General features: G+C 38.4%; 1 protein-coding gene across 1 annotated transcript in view; it reads right to left on the bottom strand.

Annotated features, from left to right (window-relative positions):
* The window catches only part of TMC1 (transmembrane channel like 1), a 378,985-nt gene that overhangs the window by 131,738 nt on the left and 226,312 nt on the right, over window positions 1-20,935 (bottom strand). The window contains 2 exon segments of the mRNA XM_036856685.1: window positions 886-985; window positions 3,043-4,180. The gene's annotated coding sequence lies outside the window, so the exon portion shown is untranslated.

Raw genomic sequence — 20,935 nt, 5'->3', positions numbered from 1 at the left:
GGCCAGGGCTCATGAGTGATCACCAGCCAAAATGTTCTGAGTTCAGCCCATTGGCTGCTGTGGTTTGCTCCTGTTTCCATCCAGATGGTGTCAGTGTTGGGCTGAATAGCAAGTGCAGTCCATGTGGGTGGGTTGCCCCTACTAGACCCCTCTGGGCATCAGCAGCAATTTCCACTATTCCCTCTCTACAGCCTACAGGGGCTGCCACAGACTAGGGACAGAGGCATTTGGAAAACCTACATGTTCTACAGGGCCTAGTTGTACCTGCATTTCTAGAGACAGTGGGCTGGAGGACAGGTTAGTCCTCTTCTTCAAATAGGCATGCCTGTTAGTCAAAGTGGGAGTTTGAGCTATGGCAGAGGTAGGTCGGTGGAACATATTCTCAATCCAACCTTGATAGGAACAGAAGTTCTTACCATGATACACTGTTCTTTCATGAGAGGCCCTACTGGAAGAGTGCTGTGTACACTGCTAGGAGCCACTGCTCTATGGGCTATACCAGGTTTCTGCCCCCTTCCAGAGTTGGGACCAAAATCCTAGGGCTACTCTCTCCTTCTGTTGTCTCTGCTACAGTTCCCAACCCATACCTTCTGGAGTCACAGACATGTCTAACTCAAATGGTAGCCCTGCTTGGGAGATGCCTAGAGCTTTAATCTCCTTAGTATGTTTGCCCTCTCAAAGGTGGCTCGTTGTTCTGATCTCCAGTCTCACACATGTCCTTTCTTTACCAGGCAGTATAAGGAATGGAAACACTGTGCCAGGTAGAGAATAAAAGTCCTCCAAACCCCCAAAATTCCTATAAAAGCTTGCACCTCTTTCATGTTCTTAGAGATTAGCTAGGCTTGCATCTTGTCCATAATAGCTCTGGGACAATTCACGTCTTACCTGATCACATGACTCCCGGAAACTTTACATTGGTGACTGCACCTTCAGTTTTCTGTGTATTCACCTCCCATACACTTGCTCACAGGTGTTCCAGCAAAATCTGCAGAGTGTGAAGTCAGCAGAGGCAAGGCTTCATATGTCGACATTACATCATCAAAGCAATGGGCCCATTTTACACATGTGCGGAAGAATAACAGGGACAGATCTCCAGGTGCCATCCCATGACATTTTGTGGGGCTGTACAGGTAGCCTCAGGGAAGAATTTGAAAAGTCCATTATCGTGCCTTCCATGTGAAAGCAAACCGAACTTGTGACTCAGCAGCCAAGGTATTCTGTAAAAAAGCATTTGCTAAGTCCAGAACAGCATGGTCCACTCCTAGGACTGTGGCCAAAGTATCTAAGATGGTGTCAATTTTGGGCACAGCTGCATGAAAGGGGGGCATAACTTTGACCAATTCTCAGTAATCCGCCATCATCTGCCATGAGCTATCTGCCTTTTTTTACCGACCATAACGGGCTGTTGAAAGTGCTATGGACATGGTGTACAATACCCACTCAGTGCAGTTCTTGGATAGTTTCTCCTATTTCCTTGACAATTACCACTCTTCGTTAGGGGGAAGGGTAGGCTTACTGATTCCCAGTTGGCATTTCCCCTCAGCAGTACTGGTTTGATTACTCTAACCTGGAGGCAGAATTCACCGATAGAGGTTTGCAGAGTTTGGCCTTGCAGGATGTCAGTGCCCAATATGTTCTCTGGAATTGGAGAGATAAAATCCTCATATTCTTGTGGGGGAGAACACCCAATTAGCAGTGTCAAAGGGACCTTCCTGACCTTAACCAACTGCCCTTGGAAACCATCGATGGCGCTGAAAGGCCCAGAAAATTCCTGAAGTTTACCAGGTATTAGAGTATATTCAGCTCAAGTATCAATCAGAGCTGTCACCTTTTGTTTATTTCTGGGGTACCAGCGAATAGTGAGCTCAACATGTGGCCTCCAATTGCCCCCAACGGCCCTCACTTGGAGGCCATCTTGGCTTATATCCTACACCCGGGGAGTGGGAGGCACCCACCCCGAATAGGACTGTATCCCTGAGGCCTCTGCTGTAGCAGTAGATACATCAGGGATGGTAGGGCAGGTGGGGCAGGTCTGAGCTCTTGTTCAGCTTTCAAGGCTTTCCACAGGCCAGCTAACACAGTGTTAGGTTGCCCGTCTATCTTTTCAGGTGTGATCCTTGCAGCAATGAGGTCAAACCACATTTGCTTCTGGGTTACTCGTACCAGACCATTTACAGCCAATTGGGTTAGCCTGTTGTCTTCTTGAGCTCCCTGTCTGTCTTAGGTCTTTCCCACAGCCTGTACCTATCCTGGGATTTGTCAGTATCCCCCAGATCAGCAGTGGCCTGCCCAACATCAAAAACGTCTCCTCTGGGGGCTTCCCTGGTGGCGCAGTGGTTGAGAATCTGCCTGCCAATGCAGGGGACACGGGTTCAAGCCCTGGTCTGGGAAGATCCCACATGCCACGGAGCAACTAAGCCTGTGAGCCACAATTACTGAGCCTGCGCGTCTGGAGCCTGTGCTCTGCAACAGGAGAGGCCGCGATGGTGAGAGGCCCACACACCGCAATGAAGAGTGGCCCCCACTTGCCGCAACTGGAGAAAGCCCTCGCACAGAAGCGAAGACCCAGCACAGCCTAAATAAATAAATTAATTAATTAATTAAAAAAAAAAAAAGTCTCCTCTTATGACTGGGCTCAGCATGGTTATCAGTGCCCCATATCAGGTACCGGAGGCATACTGGAGTATCTTGGCTTTCATTCCTGCAGTGAATGTAGCCCAATCAGGGCCTTCCAAGACAGGGGCGTAGATGGCCTACCTCATTTCCCGCTCCCTAAGAATTTGTTGTACCTCCTCTAAATATATCCAGGGCCTCATATGTCCAGAGAGACCCCCTTATTGGGTCAAGCTTCCCTGTAGGATAGAATAATCCAATCTATAAGGGAGTGAGTGCCTTGACCTCCCCCTTGCCCCTCACCCCTGAGCACCCCTGAGCTGGAGAGAAGGCTGTGTGGTGATATTGCTCTTTTTCTTGCCTCCTGCCCAGTCAGAGAAATGCCATTGCCCCCTTTCCCCTGCCCCTCAATCCTGTAACCGTACTAACCATTCCTGGATATTTTCCTGGCCTTTTGTTGGAACTTGATAATTATATCAGTAAGCTCAGTGAGCATATATTCTCTCATCAGGTACGTTTCCTGAATTGGGGGCTGCCTTACTGGCTGGGGTTGTTGTTGCTGTGTTTTTGCTTTCCTTTGAATTATGGGTCCAATGGCATGGGGTGTATCATCAGTTTCACTGTCAATCACCATAAAATCCTCCTTTGTTTTCCGCACTTTCCCAGGGAGTCCACCACTTAGTGTCCCAATCAGGCTTTGTCACAGGTGCTCAGACCTTAATCCATGGCAGCTTGAGCCCTCCTGGCCTTGCAAAACAGCATGCTAAAGTCTGCAACTTAATCATCCTGCTCTCCCACCTTGTCTGCCAGCCCCGAAGCGAGCAGGGCAGTGGACAGTGCACATCCTTCTCTAACCTCAGTTCTTCTTCCAACTTTCTAACTCAAGCTTCAGCCTCTGGTTGGTCATCAGTGTCAAGTCGTGCTGCCCACCCTAGAGGCCAGCCCACTGCGCGGCGGTTCATTTCTCTTCTTTGCAGCAGTGTGTTATGCTCAGTTCCTCAAACAAGTGCATTAAACCAGTGGGCATTTTCGGGGCATCACCATACTCATGTGGTGGTCCACAAGCATGTAACATATGAGCAACCCCTCTTGACATGAAGGATGATGGCCAACCCTGGGTTTCCCCTATGGATGCCTCTTTTCCAAGATCCATTTCTTCAGTCTCCTGCCCAGTTCAACAACAGTTGGTTTTGCACCTACTTGGTAGGTGGCGATTTTAATAAGCAAGGGAACTTACAGGAGAACTTGTCTTGGGCATCACAAGACAAGTAGATCTCTGCACCCACCTGCCAGAATCTTAGGAGTTTATATAGAGGCCTTAACTGGGTTCAGTCACATATTCACTCCAGATGGTCTCAACACCTTACTCTCTCAAGGCTATGTCCTCAAAACAGCTCCAGCTATGGGAATTGTAGGCAGAACATACATTCCAAGGGCAGGGAAGGGGGTGAGAAGCCTCCAGTTGCCCAAGTCCAAGTCCAGCGCATGGGTCAATCAGCGATCATATCCTCTTCATGACCTCCTCCAACAGGTATCAATTTTCACCCATTTGGCAAGATTATTAAGCCTGAAAATACCAAATGTTGGACAATTAGGATAAATAGGATCTCTTATATGTGTCTTATAAGAGTATAAATTAGCTCAACCACTTTGGAAAACAATCCAGTTAAATCCTGTGAAGATAAATTTTCGCTTAACTTATGACCTGGCAAATTTACTACTAAGAATATGCAGAAGAAACTCTTGTACATATTCATGAGGATTCAAATACTATGCATTTTATCAGCACTGTTTTTGATAGGAAACTCTTAGCAAAACTTTGAAAAATATATAAATTATGGAATATAAAAATTATGGAATATTTACAAAACAGAATGTTATATAGCAATAAAAGTGAATAAATCAACAAGCTAAAACCAAAAATTTATATGTAAATGCAAATAACTTAGAACTGGAAAAACAACTTTGAAAAAGAAGAAAATAGCTGGAGGACACACACTACCTAACTTCAAGACTTACTAGAAAGCTACAGTAATCAAGACAATGTGATACTGGTATCCAGAGAGACAAAATGGATCACTGGAACAGAAAAGAGAGACCAGAAATAGACCCACACATACATGGTCAAAGGATTTTTAACAAAGGTACAAAGACAATTTAGTGGAGAAATAATAGTCTTTTCAATAAATTATGTCAAAACAATTGGATGTCCACACATTAAAAAAATGAACTTCAAAAGTCAGAAAGAGAAAGACAAATACCACATGATATCATTTATATGTGACACAAATGAACTTATTTACAAAACAGAAATAGACTCACAGACACAGAAATCAAACTTATGGCTACCGAAGGGGAAAGAGGGTGGGGGAGGGGTAAAGTAGGGGTTTGGGATTAGCAGATACAAACTACTATATATAAAATAGATAAACAACAAGGTCCTACTGTATAGCATAGGAAACTATGTTCAATATCCTGTCATAAACCATAATGGAAAAGAATATGTATATATATGTATAATTGAATTACTTTGCTATACACTAGAAACTAACACAACATTGTAAATCAACTGTACTTCAACTTAAAAAAATGAACTTCAATCTGCATCTCACCACATACAAAAATTAACTCAAAATGGACCGTAAACCCAGTGTAAAATCTAAAAATGTAAAAATTTTAGAAGAAAACACAGAAGACTATGGGTTAGGCAGAGACATTTTTTTTAGATATAATACCAAATGTTCAATCCATAAAAGAAAAAACTGATAAATTGGACTTTATTAAACTTCAGAATGTCTGCTCTTCAAAAGATACTTTAAGACAATGAAAACATCACAGACAAGGAGAAACTATTTGCAAATCATGCATCTGCAAAAGGACTCAAAATCAGAATATGTAATAGAATATATATAACAACTCTCAAAATAAGAAAACAAACAATTCAATAAAATATGTGCAAAAAGTTTAAACAGATATTTCACCAAAGAAGATAGTGATGACAAATAAGCACAAGAAAAGATACTCAACATCACTAGTAATTAGAGAAATGCAATTAAAACCACAGTAGATACCACTACAGATTTATTGAAATGGCTAATATTAAAAAGACTGGCTATACCAAATGTTGGAGAAAAGATGAAAAAGACTGGCTAATCCCAACTAGAACTCTCATACACTGCTGGTAGGAATGTAAAATGGTACATACTATACTTTGGAAAACAGTTTAACAACTTCTTGAAAAGTTAAACGTACATTTACCATATGACCTAGCTATTTCACTCTAAGATATTTATTTAACCAAAAGAAAGGAAAGCACATGTCCCTATAGAGATTTTTACATGAATGTTTATAGTAACCAAAACTGAAAACAATCCAAATCTCCATCAACAAGTTAATAGACAAATTGTGATACAGCCATACAATGGAATGCTACTTGATAATACTAAGGAATGAACTATTTATACATACAACAACATACATGAATCTCAAAATAATCATGCTGAGTGAAAGAAGCTAGATAGAAAAAAGTACATGCTGTATTATTTAATTTACAAAATTTTCTAGAAAATACAGTGACAGTGATAGTGACAGTTTTTATCTATCTAGGTTTTCAGGTTGTATACTTGAGTATGTCCAGTTTATTGTATATCAATTTTTTCTCAATAAAACTATTAAAATCAAAGCTATGCATGGGCCAATAATAAGAGTGTGTTATGAAACAAATACCAAGATTAATTTACTTTTGTACAATTGATACCCAAAAGGAGAGAGAGAAAGTAAGAAGGAAAGAGAAAAGGAAGAATAGAAGATGGGAAGAAGGGAGGGAAGGAAGGTAGGAAAAATACCTTTGAAAATTAGGTAGAAACAACCCAAATACAACATGGATAAATCTCAAATGTTTATGCTAAGTGAAAGACGTCTGTCTCCAAAGGGTTCATACTGTAGGATTCCGTTTATATGACATTCTGGAAAAGGCAAAACTACAGAGACAAAAAAACATACCAGTGGTTCTCAGGAGCTGGAGGAATTGACTACAAAGAGGCACAAGGGAATTTTGGGGGATGGTGAAACTATTCTATATCTTGCCTGTGGTGGTTGTTACACAAATGTAGGTGTTCGTCAAAACTCATAGAACTACGCACTTAAAAGAGTGAACTGATTACATATAAATTATATTCCGGTAAATCTGACTGAAAAGAAAAATTGGAAACTGACAACTCTTAGGTTAACTTTGGGCTGAAGTTATTTTTTTCTGCCTATATTGAGTCTTTTTTAAAATGAAATTGACAACAGAAAAAGAACATTTCATATTATCTGCCCAACTCCTGGAGACATCCGAGTTTAAACCCCTGCTTTAAACCCATTTCAACTAACACCTTAATAGCATGATCTATTACCTAGCCATGAATAAATCTGTCTGTAGGAATAGAACAGGCAATGTGTGGGATGGTTAGAGATCCAGGGAGACAGGGACTGCTGGGATCCTATAGTTAGTACATAGATCATAAGAACCTGGAGGAGAGGAACTGCAACTTAGGACTGATAAATAGGAAATTACAGCTGAGTGTTTGATCTGAAGGAGACAAAAATATAGCCACAATTTGTGTGCTATTTTATCTATCTGATGAGGGTCTTAATCATCAAAATCTAAAAGCAGGAATATTAGAATCTAAAAATTAGTTTATTTTTATTTTAAATAACAAGCATAGTGCCTCATACATAATAAGGGGTCCATAATTGTCAGTTAGAAGGAAAATGAAGGAGACTAAAAGATGAAAGCGCTAACTGCATGGTACAATATCTATGCAGTTGCACGGGATCTCACAAATAGAAGGGCCCCATTCTTGACTTAATGTTCTGCTGTTGCCACCTTGAAATTCTTAATAATTTTTTAACATGAGGCTCTACATTTTCAATTTGCATTAAGCCTCATGAATTGTGTAGCCAGAACTAAATCCAGGAGATTCTGGAGCCATCACTGAACTTTCTCTAATAGAGGACAGTGAAGAAGACTGTTTTTGACATGGTACATCCATTTGCCATTGTCATAAAGACGTAAGACACATAGTAAAGCACAATTTCAAGTTATAAGACCTATTGAGGTGCATCGACAAACCACAGAGGCAACATATAGATCAAACTGGAGGGTGGCAATCAGACTACATGTATATGACTACATAGTTATTTTTAAGTTGACAGATTGGATAACCCCTGAAGGAAAAAAAAAAAAAATCAAGAATGGAAGTAGTGCCTACAACCTCAAAATAAATCACAAGTAGCTGGTATGGGAAAGACTGCCACTCAAGTGTCACTGGTTTGTGCCACATCCACAAACATGATTATGACCACCCCAATTCTAGTCCATCTTCTCTGCCAAATGAAAAGATGGGCATGTCTAAGAAATTTATTTAAATTTTCATCCAAAACCAAATCCCAACTAAAAACAACTCTGACAGGAAGGGTGAGGTGAGGTAAAGGCTTGTGGTCTCAGTTTCTTAAATGTTGTCTGATTCTTCATCTACAAAACATAAGAGGAGACAGGAACTGGAATGAGTTTATTAATGTTAAATATACTTTCCCACATTTGGAAAGTGTCTTGTCATTGAGGCCAGTCACCCTCTCACTAGACCTGAATACAGTTAAGCCCAAATCAAGAGATGAGGGATGACTGTACTGGGGCCTTCTCATCACGGTTACTTTTGTACTATACATCAGTGACCATGCGATTGATCATCCAAATCAGGACACTTTTCGGAGTGCTAAAATGTTAAGCTGTAAAGGACACTGGGACAATGGACACAAACCATGGTTCTCCCAGGCCAGCTATGACATATAGTCACCCTAACTGTAATATTATCATGCATAATACAGGCATCCCATTAACCTTTAGTAGTACCAATACACATCATCAATAAAAATGACAATTACAAAGACATTGACATACATGTATCAAGTGCTTTTTCTGTGCTGGGCATTATGCTAAGCATTTAATTTTTTAAAATTTTATTAATTTATATTTAATTATTTTTAATGCATTTTATCAGAAATGCATTTTTTGATTGTATATGTAGGTGCATAATGCTTTTGCAAATTTGCCTATGGAATTGGTTCTTTGGTCTATTTTAAATTATTTTGATGCAAAATGCAATTAATTTTGGTTGCTGGAGTTGGGGAAGGGGTGGATAGTGCCTAAAGAACTAAGAAAGATGAACAATGAAAAAAAATAGCTAGTTTAAACTGTAGATAATGGAAAATTAAATTATATTTGAGGGAAGCTTGAGTATGATATGTATGATATGAGTATGATATGTATTTTAAAGTAAATACAATCCTTGTTTAATTAAGAAAAGATAACTTTAGTGTTAAAATTCCTTTAATTTATTCCTCTACATATTAGATAAGACTGCTTATTTTAATACAAATATTATAGTAGTTAAATTTCAAGTATATATTTTACATGAGTAACTCTGCCAACATATGTGGAGACCAGAGAAGAAGATTATAAATTACTTCAAGGCTTTATACATACATCCAAAAACAACTTCTGCAGAGAAAATCCTTGGGAAAATGTCAAATATTTTTTATATATTAATGTGGCTTCTAAAACTATAGATATATAGGTAGAGTTATGCTATTGCTATCATTACCTAATAAAAAGTCTACAAAATTTATTTTCCCTTTCTCAAAGGATTTTTCTAAGAAATAATTAGGTTTCTAAGACTGTGAACATTTTGCAGCCTTAAAGTCAGTTGCTATAAAAATTCAAGGGATTAGAAGTAGTATGCTAAGCTGTATTTATTAATTGTGTGGACCACATTTAAAATTATGAATCCTACTTTCTTAAACTTATGGTTAGCATTCTTTAAAATATCTTTCTGTGCATTATGTAAATTCATATCCCAGAAATTGCAAACAAACCCACAAAACATTAGAATAAATTACATTAAAATATCACCAGCAGTTATTTCCCATGAATGAAATTCTTAACACATTGATATAACTCTATATTTCCTGACTATAAAAATAAATGCATACTTATGGCAAAAAATAACAATGAAGAAGAAAAACATAAAGATGAAAGTAAAAATTACATGCTCAGAGGGATTATGAATTGCTTCTTAACTCCTTTATGTTCTTCAGTAATTTAATGATTTTTACAGAAAGTGGGTATCAATTTTCCAATCAAGATGAACAATGATTGTGCAGTAAAGTGAAATAAAATGCAACTAATTCATTAAGAGTAAAAAGGAATGAGGAGATATGACTGTGTTTTCTATAAAGAAACCCTTGACCATTCTTAGAAAAATTGGGTTTTAGTCCCAAACCTGACATGTAGTAGCTCTGCCACCTTAACCAAGTGTCACTAGCCCTCTCTGTAAGATGAGACAGAAGGAGATTTTCTGTCAATTCATTCTCTCTGCTCATTTATTTCTGTCTGTGCCTTCATTCAGCCAATACTATTGAGAACCCTCATATAACAGGGCCTGGAATAGTATAATGGCATAGTGAACAACACAGTCGGTATTTTTATTAACTCTTTCCGGCTCCTTTGTGCAGATAGGTTAGAGATGGGGGTGCAGTAAAGTGGGACAACAGACAGGAGACTGCTACAGTGCAGTGAGCGTCGATGGGGGCCTTGGACTACAACGACAGCAGTGAACGCTGGGAGAGGCAGATGACTTCAAGACATATTTGGACTTAGAATAGTCGAGACTAGCTGATGAATTGAAAGAATTGTAGGAAAAAGCAAGGAAAAGGAAGATTCAAAAATAACTCCCAGGCTTCCAGGCTTTAATTACTCATGAGATGAAAGCAGACATTATAGTGTACAAGGAATGATAGATGATTAGTGTACGAGAAAATAAGATCCTTTTAGATAGAAAACCAGAGTAATAGGATAGATAAATATTGGTCTTGTATAGGCAGGTGATGGGGTGTGGGGCTTAAGGCATATGTTTTAAATAGGAGACCAGGAAGGGACTGTCTGAGAAGCTGCATTTAAATTGGGACCACAGTGAGTTCTCTAGAATGGGGGACATGATCATCATCTACACTACTTCAGGAGAAAACTCTGAAAATTATAGCAATTCAAAAAATTTCCCTCAGATTTCCCTTCAAAATTTACTAGATAGTCAAATGCTCTACCTCCGAGCTATACAGAATGAAGTTAAGTGAGAAAGAGAAAAACAAATACCATATGCTAACACATATATATGGAATCTAAAAAAAAAAAAAAAAAATGGTTCTGATGAACCTAGGGGCAGGACAGGAATAAAGACACAGACATAGAGAATAGACTTGAGGACACAGGGAGTGGGAAGGGTAAGCTGGGATGAAGTGAGAGAGTGGCATGGACTTATATACACTACCAAATGTAAAACAGATAGCTAGTGGGAAGCAGCCTCATAGCACAGGGAGAACAGGGAGATCAGCTCGGTGCTTTGCGACCACCTAGAGGGGTGGGATAAGGAGGGTGGGAGGGAGATGCAAGAGGGAGGGGATATGGGGACATACGTATGAATATAGCTGATTCATTTTGTTATACAGCAGAAACTAACTGTAAAGCAATTATACTCCAATAAAGACGTTAAAAAAAATTACTAAGTAGTCATTTCTGTGCTAGACTATATTTTTTAAAAATCAGGAATTCCTTATTAATGGAATACTCATTCTCTTATACTTTTCCAGTTATGAAGATGTTTATGCAGAATCCCCTATATCCAAGAATGTGGCCTGAACAACTTAGAATGGAAGGGATTTTTCCACTGACTTTCTAGGATTCGTTAATAAAACTATATGTCAACATGTTTGTCAGGCAAATTTTCAAGATATATCTGATCCTATCAGATGCTAGGTGTGACACAGTGGGATATCCATGAGGTTTTCTTGGTGATCTTGATTAGTCTTCTAATACTGTAATAAGTTAGACTTCTATTCTGACACTAGAAGAATAATTCAGAGTTGAATGGTTATGGCTAACCAGAGAGATTAATTTAAAAAATTAAACAGTTCAGAGGAATAAAGTGTTCTAATTATGAAACTGATAGGAGGTACTATGTCCAAAGTACACTGAAGAGCTTGTAGAAGACCTGCCAACTGGGGATAGAGACAGGGCAGAACCATGGGTAGGATTTATACTTCTTGAATTTTCAGGTCAAAGGATGTATTGACTAGGAAAATCTTGAGTAAGTGAAAATAGATCCAGCACTCAGAACAATAAGATCTCTATGCCAGACGTGTCAATACTAGGCCATTAAAATAGGCTTGTGAAAAGAGAAAATAATAGGCAGTTTAATAATATGTCCCTGTGAAATCTCTGAACTTTAGAAAATAAACAGATTGGTCGTCATTGGTAAACAGCAAACATCTGAAATGCTCCAGACCTGAGGAACTCTGAACACCACGGAGGGATGCTGACATTTTTGCTTGTCTCCCCTATATTTCTTCTCATTAGTTGGTTGAAAAAAAGAACATTCAATAGAAGTTCTAGGCTTCCTTTTTTAGGGCAGGGTTTCTCAATATTGGCCCTATTGACATATTTGACAAAATAATTCTCTTTGTGGGGGGATCATCCTCTAAATTGTAGGATATTTAGCAACATCCCTGGCCTCTGCCCACTAGATGCCAATCGCACAAGCCCCCAAGTTATGACAACCAAAACTCTCCAGACATTGACAAATGTCCGCAGGAGACAAAAACCATCCCTGGTTGAGAACCACTGCTCTAGGCTGACAGTTACTATATACCATAGATTCAAAGATCCACACATTGCTGTATTCTTTATTATTGAAAGAATTAAAAGCACTGGAAAGATCTGGGACAGAAACATAGAAGGCACCAACCCCCAAACTGTGCCATTTTATTTATTCCATACCACATTGCTAATTATATATTGAAATCTTAGAAAATGAGCCTTTTGAATGACCTCATTTTTCATAATTATTCTTAGAAATTGTACAAGTCCAAACAAGTTAGGTATGTTACTAATTGAAATGTACACAAATTTCTTGACCAAATGTACTTAGTAAGGCTCCTTTAAGCTGGCCCATCCTCAGATCAGGGCAGGCCTTACCTGCTATGGGCAGAAGCTTGGTCTTTATTCTGTTGCTTGGCAGAGACAGAAGGCAGACTAGACATCACAGGAAGAATGGAAGATCACTTCAACCTTATTCTGGATCCCAGATTCCCTTTTCTTACCTTTAACTCTGGTATATTTCCCTGTATAATGAGAGTGTCTTAGTCTGTTCAGGCCACTATAACAAAGTACCACAGACTGGGTGGCTTATAAACAACAGAAATTTATTTCTCACAGTTCTGGAGGCTAAATTTATTTCTCACAGTTCTGCTAGGGTGCCAGCATGGTTGGGTTCTGATGAGAGCCCTCTCCTAGTTGCATACTGCAGTCTTCCCGTTTTATTCTCACCTGGCAGAAAGAGGACTTGAGACCTCTCTGTAGTCTCTTTTATAAAGGCAGTAATCCCATTCATGAGGTTCTACCCTGATGATCTAATCACCATCCAAAGGCCCTCCCACCCACCTCCTAATATCATCACATTATGAGGATTTCAGCATATGAATTTTCTGGGAATACAAACATTCAATCCATAACAGGGAGCTACCCTATTTAGTGAAGCTGAAAGGTCCAGCAGTCATAGAAGAGAGAAACTGTCTCTAAGGGGTGAATGTATATGTGCTAAAAACAACTGTTGTAGGGCATGCATTCAGTGAGGTGATGTAACTCTGTCTGGGTTTATATCAGATTTGCCTAAAGACACAATCTGCTTAATCATAGTTTCCCCTATCTCCAAACTCCAGATTGCCATCACCCCTGGCAACTCTATCTCATAGCTCCTCTCTATGCATGATTTAAACTCTTATTCCCATTGCTAGCTGCCTGATTCTGATTTTCCCAAATCAAATTCAAAAGAGGAGAGAGAATTTGATTGACTTACCCTATCTTTTCAAATAATAATAATAATAACTATAACATGCAACAGGATTAGGTATCATGTACCAAACAGCATATGGATTAACTCTAAATCCTTACTTCAAACAAATCAAATAGGAATAATCATTAAGCTCATTTTATGAAAGAAGAAAATGAAGATCAAAGTCAAGTGGCAAACCTTGGATTTGGACCTAGACAGTCTGACTCAGCTCCCATTCTTTTAATCACCTATAATTTGATGGTCATGGGTCAGGTGCCCACCATGGTCCAATTTTGGCTGCACCCGAGTAGGACAAAGCATGTGGTCCCCACAGTAGGAGCTGAGGGCAGTGCCACATCATTTAAAAGTGGCCTAGGCATGTGGCAGGAAACTACCTTTGACCTAACACAATAGCTATCCAAAAGGGCAACAAAGGCCACTTTAAACATGAAGTGAATAACTGGTTAGCAAAAATATATTTCCTGTACCATTAAAAGAGCAAAAACAGAAAAGGTAAGGCCAAGCTTTCCCTTTAAGCAACAAAATATATCAAGTTATTATAGATCCACAGATTTGCTGAGCAAATTGGATAAGGAAAAATTCTATACATCTTTTAAATGCTAACATTCTTGTTATTAAATTATGTTTTTGAATCATCTCTCAGTGATTAATGTACACTGTCAAGCCCATTTTATTTTATTTATATTTTATCTTATATTTTGCAGAAAAGTATATAGGGGTAGAGAGCTTCTACTTCTAAAAGTACATCTTTCTACCACCTTTGTCAATGAAAGTGTGCCTACCTAATTTTGAATATCTACTTCAAAAAAAATTTTTTTGGCTGCATTGAGTCTTCGTTGCGGCATGCGGGCTTTCTCTGGTTGCAGCAAGCGTGGGCTACTCTTCGTTGTGGTGCGTGGGCTTCTCATTGCGGTGGCTTTTCTTGTTGCAGAGCATGGGCTCTAGACACGTGGGCCTCAGCAGTTGTGGCTTGTGGGCTCCAAAGCACAGGCTCAGTAGTTGTGGCGCATGGGCTTAGTTGCTCCGCGGCAAGTGGGATCCTCCTGGACCAGGGATCGAACCCGTGTCCCCTGCACTGGCAGGCGGATTCTTACCCACTGTGCCACCAGGGAAGTCCCGAATATCCACACTTTAATCCAGCCTCTTGCAAAGCTTGCAGATATGTCTCCAAGTTCTTCTGGAATTTAGAGTTACATAAGAAAGAGTTTAATTTTAGTTCCTTTTATTGGCAAACTTTTTTCTACTTCCTGAGCAATTATTTTTTTAAATCCTAATAATGTATTTGTAAGAATGGACTTTGCAGTATTTCTTTTGTGTGGGGGGGGTTGCTTGTTCTGAATGCTTTTTACTAGAATCTGTGAGCCTTTTCAATCTACATACTTTGACTTCTTTCAACACGGTCATTTTATTCCATTACATTTTTAATATTTATTCTGTTTATATTATCTTTGTTGGTTCCTTAAGAGTACTTAAAGTTCTTAGCTTTAGCTTAAACTCCATTCTTTGCCCTCTATATCCATGACCTTTTCCTTTTCCATCTTCTTGTCCTTTTACTCTATGTTCTGCAAAAATTTCTCAAGTTTGTTTTCCATGTGAGTATATGCATCATTGACTGTGCTCTTTACTCCCTCGGCATGAATGTTTTATTCTTTTTGCATTGCTTTAGTTCCTTGTCACTCTTTACTATCTCTCCCATATTTCTTTCAGTCTCACTTGGTATCTTCTCATCCCGGCTTGTTCTTTCCTCGTAGCTTTGTGCTATTTCATAATGGTCATGTTTTCTTACACCCTGCTCTTATTTTTATGGGCTTCATTAATGTCTTTTGTGATTGTTCATCCTTGACAAGGAGACACTTGTTCAGATTCACTATTCTCAAAGAGGTAGAGTGTGTGGATGGCTGATGTTTTCAGAGCCACCTGCTCTCCCTAACAACTTACTTTCTAAAGAGATAGGAGCTTTGAGAAAACGACTGTTCAGGAAAGTTGCATTTGATGTGAGACTAGCTATGGGGCATTGTAGCCTGGGAGATATAGTTCTCAAAATAAAATGTCATACTGTTTTTTTTGTTTTGTTTTTTTGGTTTTTTTAAGAGGAACATTTTCAGGAAGATTTTTTTTTTTTAATTTATTTATTTATGGTTGTGTTGGGTCTTCGTTTCTGTGCGAGGGCTTTCTCTAGTTGTGGCAAGCGGGGGCCACTCTTCATCGCGGTGCGCGGGCCTCTCACTATCGCGGCCTCTCTTGTTGCGGAGCACAGGCTCCAGACGCGCAGGCTCAGTAATTGTGGCTCACGGGCCTAGTTGCTCCGCGGCATGTGGGATCTTCCCAGACCAGGGCTTGAACCCGTGTCCCCTGCATTGGCAGGCAGATTCTCAACCACTGCACCACCAGGGAAGCCCTGTCATACTGTTTAGTAGACCTTGTAGTACATAGCAATTTGTAGACTGTAGATTGTAATTTTTCATGAATTCCATCTTTCCAGAAAAACAGAAGGGTGAGTAGCTTGGGGAGAAAAGATCTCATTTGAGTTCAACAGAGCTATTCCAAGAGAAAGTTTGCCAATACTGGGAATTTTTTAAAAGAATTATCCCCTTGCTGGCCAGGTCTATCTGAGAATAGTTTACCAGACAACAGGAAACAAAAAAATAAAACTGAACTCTACAAGCATCTTTTCCTATTCATTAACAAAATATTTAGTACTATCTCTGACAGTTAAACAATCATTAAAGAATATATGGAAAATGCATAAAAGTAAGAAGAAAAAATTCCCCATAGTCCTATCACTAAAACCCAGCTACCACCATTAACATTCTGTGGATTTATTTCCAGTTTCTTTTTTAATGTATACTTTTATTGGGTGTTAGGGGAGTGGAAGACAGGGGATACAAATGTGTGTGTGTGTGTGTGTGTGTATGTGTGCGTGTATATATATATATATATATATATATATATATATATACACACACACAAAATGCATAGTTTTATATGGTGTAGGGGAGTGGGAGAAGGGATATATACGTGCGTGTGTGTATATATATGTATATATACAATTTCAGTATCCTACTTTTTAGCTAGAATTGTGTTAAATGCATTTTATATGTTATTCATAAACATAATTTTTAATGGTACTTTAAGTTGCATCAAAGTGATGTATTATGGCGACTTAGGCTGATTCTAATGATTCGCCATTAAAGAAACTTGCAATAAATATTTATAATAACTCTCTTATTACAGAGTTCCAAAACTAGTGCCATTGATTCAAAGGGCATAAACATTTAAAATATCTTAATATATATTTAACTTTACAAAAGTGTTGGACCAGTTTATAGAACAATCAGCAAAATACAAATATGCCTAGCTCATCTTATCCTTATCAATACTGGATATTTTTATTAGTTTCATTCTTTGGTTGGGTTAACTTTTTTTCTTTACTTTGATTACCAATAAGACTATTTTTCCCATATACTTGTGTGCTAATTGCATTTCCTCTTTGGGAAAATACTATGATAGTAAAGTGTGTCTTCAAAAGATAGGAAGGAAAATATTTATCTTATCAAGACAATTTTGAAAGTTTATGGTCATTACAAAAAGTAAAATTCCTGATTTCACCATTCTCAAAGCCTTTTCTTTTGGCCATGCAGCATGTGGGATCTTAGTTCCCCTACCAGGGATCAAACCTGTGCTCCCCTGCAGTGGAAACGCAAAGTCTTAACCACTGGTCCGCCAGGGAAGTCCCTCTCAAAGCCTTTTATTCTCATTTCCCATCACTCTGCCACCCATTACCACTATGTTCCAGGTAAACCAAACAATTTGCAGTTTCTCATATAAGCCATATGTTCTCCATCACCTGACTTTGCACATGCTGTTCCATTTGATGTCCTTTATCTTACCTCAGTCAAACACACCACACACACCACACATGCACACAGAGCCTGTGGCCTTTCCCAGGCTCTAGTAGTAGCTTACTGTTACATTTCTCATAATGTCTAACATCCTGCACCGTAATCATTAATATTCTTTCTAGACTTTCCCACTAACCTGTGGGTTCTGTGAAGGCAGGGACACCTTATCTTTGATCTCTAGATTCCACATCATTTATCATCATGTCTAGAAGAAAGTAGAAGTTCAGTAAATGGTTCTTTGAATATGAACAGTATTGACTAATAAACACAGTTGCTTTCCTAGTGATAGAACTGAGTGTCATTCCCAGTAATTGCCATGACTTTAAGGGGCAGCATGTTTGAGTGGAAAGAATATAAACTTCAGAGTTGGCCGAACTTAGGTTCAAACTCCCAGCTTTGCTATTCAGAGTCCTTGGAGTAACTACCTAATATTTTTGAGACACAACTGAAACAAATGGTGATCATAAAACATACCTTAATAGGATTATTTGAATATAAATTAGGTAATGAGTATATGAAAGAATGTAGTATATAGTAGTTGCTCAATAAATAACAGACATTTTTCTAGTTACTGCTGTATGTTTCCAATATAGTTTCATTTCATGTATATTTCCATTCCATGTATATTTCCATTATAATAAATATTAACAAATTCAAAGGATTTGACTCTTATGTATGTATTTTTCTTTGAATCATCAAGACTAAGAGACAAGGTCAATTGTACTGTCCATATTCTTGTTGCACAGGCAAGAATATTCCTTTTAAATAAATCTTAGAAAAAAATTTTATCAGGAAGAAATAGAAAATATAAACAGACCAATCACACGCACTGAAACTGAGACAGTGATTAAAAATCTTCCAAAGAACAAAAACCTAGGAGCAGATGGCTTCACAGGCGAATTCTATCAAATATTTAGAGAAGAGCTAACACCCATCCTTCTCAAACCCTTCCAAAATATAGCAGAGGGAGGAACACTCCCAAACTCATTCTATGAGGCCACCATCACCTTGACACCAAAACCAGACAAAGATGTCATAAAGAAAGAAAATTACAGGCCAATATCACTTATGAACATAAATGCAAAAATCCTCAACAAAATACTAACAAACAGAATCCAACAGCACATTAAAAGGATCATACATTATGATCAAGTGGGGTTTATCCCAGGAATGCAAGGATTCTTCAATATACGCAAATCAATCAATGTGATACACCATATTAACAAACTGAAGGATAAAAACCGTATGATCATCTCAATAGATGCAGAAAAAGCTTTTGACAAAATTCAACACCCATTTATGATAAAAACCCTCCAGAAAGTAGGCATAGAGGGAACTTACCTCAACATAATAAAGGCCATATATGACAAATCCACAGGCAACATCATTCTCAATGGTGAAAAACTGAAACCATGTCCACTAAGATCTGGAACAAGAAAAGGTTGCCCACTCTCACCACTATTATTCAACATAGTTTTAGAAGTTTTAGCCACAACAATCAGAGACAAAAAAGAAATAAAAAGAATCCAAATCGGAAAAGAAGAAGTAAAACTGTCACTGTTTGCAGATGACATGATACTATACATAGAGAATCCAAAAGACTCTACCAGAAAACTACTAGAGCTAATCAATGAATTTGGTAAAGTAGCAGGATACAAAATTAATGCACAGAAATCTCTTGCATTCCTATGCACTAATGATGAAACATCTGAAAGAGAAATTAAGGAAACACTCCCATTTACCATTGAACAAAAAGAATAAAATACCTAGGAAAAAACCTACCTAAGGAGACAAAAGACCTGTATGCAGAAAACTCTAAGACACTGATGAAAGAAATTAAAGATGATACCAACAGATGGAGAGATATACCATGTTCTTGGATTGGAAGAATCAACATTGTGAAAATGACTATACTACCCAAAGCAATCTACAGATTCAATGCAATCCCTATCAAACTACCAATGGCATTTTTCACAGAATTAGAACAAAAAATTTCACAATTTGTATGGAAACACAAAAGACCCCAAATAGCCAAAGCAATCTTGAGAAAGAAAAATGGAGCTGGAGGATTAAGGCTCCCTGACTTCAGACTATACTACAAAGCTACAGTAATCAAGACAGCATGGTACAGGCACAAAAACAGAAATACAGATCAATGGAACAGGATAGAAAGCCCAGAGATAAACCCACGCACATATGGTCACCTTATTTTTGATAAAGGAGGCAAGAGTATACAATGGAGAAAAGACAGCCTCTTCAATAAGTGGTGCTGGGAAAACTGGACAGCTACATGTAAAAGAATGAAATTAGAAAGCTCCCTAACACCATACACAAAAATGAACTCAAAATGGATTAAAGACCTAAAGGTAAGGCCAGACACTATAAAACTCTTAGAGGAAAACATAGGCAGAACATTCTATGACATAAATTACAGCAAGATCCTTTTTGACCCACCTCCTAGAGAAATGGAAATAAAAACAAAATAAACAAATGGGACCTAATGAAACTTAAAAGCTTTTGCACAGCAAAGGAAAACATAAACAAGATGAAAAGACAACCCTCAGAATGGGAGAAAATATTTGCAAATGAAGCAACTGACAAAGGATTAATCTCTAAAATATACAAGCAGCTCATGCAGCTCCATATGAAAAAAACAAATAACCCAATCCAAAAATGGGCAGAAGACCTACATAGACATTTCTCCAAAGAAGATATACAGATTGACAACAAACACATGAAAGGATGCTCAACATCACAATCATTAGAGAAATGCAAATCAAAACTACAATGAGATATCACCTCACACCAGTCAGAATAGCCATCATCAAAAAATCTACACACAATAAATGCTGCAGAGGGTGTGGAGAAAAGGGAACCCTCTTGCACTGTTGGTGGGAATGTAAATTGATACAGCCACTATGGAGAACAGTATGGAGGTTCCTTAAAAAATTAAAAATAGAACTACCATACGACCCAGCAATCCCACTACTGGGCATATACCCTGAGAAAACCATAATTCAAAAAGAGTCATGTACCACAATGTTCATTGCAGCTCTATGTACAATAGCCAGGACATGGAAGCAACCTAAGTGTCCATCAACAGATGACTGGATAAAGATGTGGCACATATATACAATGGAATATTACTCTGCCATAGAAAGAAACAAAACTGAGTTATTTGTAGTGAGGTGGATGGACCTAGAGTCTGTCATACAGAGTGAAGTAAGTCAGAAAGAGAAAAGCAAATACCGTATGCTAACACATATATATGGAATCTAAAAAAAAATAAAAAGGTTACGAAGAACCTAGGGGCAGGACAGGAATAAAGACGCAGACGTAGAGAATGGACTTGAGGATATGGGGAGAGGGAAGGGTAAGCTGGGATGAAGTGAGAGAGTGGCATAGACTCATATATACTACCAAATGTAAAATGGATAGCTAGTGGGAAGCAGCCACATAGCACAGGGAGAT

Source organism: Balaenoptera musculus, chromosome 6 (genome assembly GCF_009873245.2).
Source record: "Balaenoptera musculus isolate JJ_BM4_2016_0621 chromosome 6, mBalMus1.pri.v3, whole genome shotgun sequence".
Taxonomy (NCBI): Eukaryota; Metazoa; Chordata; class Mammalia; order Artiodactyla; family Balaenopteridae; genus Balaenoptera; species Balaenoptera musculus.
This window is presented reverse-complemented; position numbering and strand designations above follow the sequence as displayed.